Source organism: Dipodomys spectabilis, unplaced genomic scaffold (assembly GCF_019054845.1).
Source record: "Dipodomys spectabilis isolate Male_0828 unplaced genomic scaffold, ASM1905484v1 ptg000553l, whole genome shotgun sequence".
NCBI lineage: Eukaryota > Metazoa > Chordata > Mammalia > Rodentia > Heteromyidae > Dipodomys > Dipodomys spectabilis.
In genome coordinates this window covers 94893-97360 of record NW_024871230.1, presented here as the reverse complement: position 1 = coordinate 97360, position 2468 = coordinate 94893, and positions in this window count along the sequence as shown.

Genomic DNA, 2468 nt, shown 5'->3' with positions numbered 1-2468 from the left:
TCTGTCTCCTTGCCTGGATTTTCCCTCTCTGGCTGAACTCTCTGTCCTGTCATGGCACACTTGGTGTGATTCTCTGGCTTAGGACTGTTTATTGGAACACTAAAATTGTTTTGTATGGGAGAGCTTGTTTAACCTCCAGCTTCTCCTCTGCCATCTTCCCAGAACTCATCAGAAAATAACATTTAAAGGCAAGCCCATGCATGAAAGTACATGGGACATTTTTTCTGTGTGTGCCAGTCATGGGGGTTGAATTTGTTCTACTTTATTCAAGGCTGGTGTTCTATTACTCTCAGCTAATCGGTGGGATGACTACCAGCTAATTGGAGGTAAAGAGTCTCATGGAATTCTCTGTGCAGGCTGACTTCAAACTGATAATCAGATTTCAGCTACCTGAGACATTCTGTGCTTTGCATGAGACACTTATCTCCAATGAACCACCAAAAAGAAGAAGAAAAAAAAACACCTGGTTTTGAGATGTGGCTCAAATGGCAGAAATGTGACAATGATTTCTGGGACAGCACCCACACCTTGAGATCAAGCTCCAGGACCAGCACGAACAAGAATAAAATAAATAAATGAAAAGAAAGGTGGAAGAAGAAAAGGGAGAGCCGATTTCAGAGGTTAAAGTGAGCAAAATTGAGTTAACTTACACTTGTTATTGTACTTACTCAAGGGTCTCACATCTGAGGATCAGTACTCAAGGCCAGCCAAGGCAGGAGAGACCATGAACTCTACTCTAATTAGCCAACTACAGTTATTTTTTAAAAGCTCTTAATTGTGGTGTGGCTCACATATTAGAGGGTTAGTATTAAAAATGTACTGGGAGGGAGCTGGGAAGGTGACTCAGTGGGAGAGTTCTTGCCTTGCATGCATCAGGCCCTGGGCTCAATTTCTCACCAACACATAAGCAGGAAAAATCAGAAGTGGCTCAGTAGCACAGTGGAGCTGAGGGACAGCGCCCAGGCCCAGAGCTCAGGCTCCATGACAGGCAAAAAAAAAAAAAAAAGGAACTAGAACAATACCTAGACTCTGATTTATAGCTCTAAGCCCAGCATACATATGGAAATAAAAAGTAGAAATTAAAAAATGTATAAGAAAATCCAATTAAATTTTCAAATTGAGTCATGAGTTTTTGGTTTTTGTGTGTAATCCTCTTTTTTTGGTCGGTTGTAAGGCTTGAACTCTGGGCCTGAGCGCTGTTCCTCAGCTCTTCAGTTCAAGGCTAGTGCTCTACCACTTGAGCTACAGTGCCACTTCCTTTTGCGTGTAATCCTAAATACTAAGATAGATTAAATCTGAGGGCTACGGTCTCTCATCTTCAAATCACCAGCAAAACAAATAAACAAGAAAACAGTAGTGAATCAGTGATGGATTTTTAAAGCACCAGGCTTGAGTGAGAAAGCTATGAAACAGTGCCCTTGCTCAGAGACCCAGCCTCAGGATCACAAAAATGTAAATAAGAAGAGAACCTGGGGCTGGTGACTCATGTCTGTAATTCTCAAGGAGGCAGAAATATGGGTATCCAGTGTAAAGGCCAATTCTAGCATGAAAGTCCACTAGACAGTTGCTTGTGGGCCATCCTGGGGCTAGAAATGTAGTACTCCCAGATTTTTGGCAGTTAATTGGAGGTAAGGATCTGAGACTTTCCTGCTCAGCCTGGCTTTGAACCATGATTGTCAGATTTCAGCCTCCTGAAACAGGCCAGTCCTTGCATGAGTTCTGGCTCCAGCACTAGCACACTCACAAAAAATGCAATGAATACACGCAAAGAAGACTAGAAGAGAAAGAAGAACCAATAACTGAGGCTGCAATGAGCCAATCAGCTCATCACTGGTGGCTCATAACTGTAATTGTTTACTCAAGAGGCTAAAACGTGTGGATAATATTTAAAGGCCAGACCGAGTAGGAAAGTCCATAAGACTTGTGTTTGTGTAAGTATGTCTGTGTGTGAGTCCTGTTGCTTGAGCTTGTACTGTTTTGCTCAAAGCTCTACTAATCTCAGCTTTTTAGTGGTTATAATTGGAGGTATCATGTACTTTCCTGCCCAGGCTGGCACCAACTTTGATTCTCAGATTTCAGCCTCATAAATCTGGTCTGGCTCTACATTATATTCATTCTAATTAAACACCAAAACAGAAAAAAAATCCTGGAGTTTAGCTGTGGTTCAACTCTCAGAACTGGGAAAATTTCTGGGACAGCACCCAGACCCTGAGTTTAAGCTGGAGGACAAACACAGAAGAAATAAAAAGAGTATAGAAGTACAAAAGGAAGAGTCAGTGACAGAGGTTGAAATGAATCAAACAAATCAATCAAATTGGTTTCTCACACATATTGTACAAGATACTCAGGAGAATTAAATCTAAGATTCACGATTCCTGGTCAGCCCAGGCAGGAGGGTCCATGAGACTCATATATATAATTTTCCACCAAAAATAAGCTACAATTTGTACTTTGGCTCATTTGGTTGA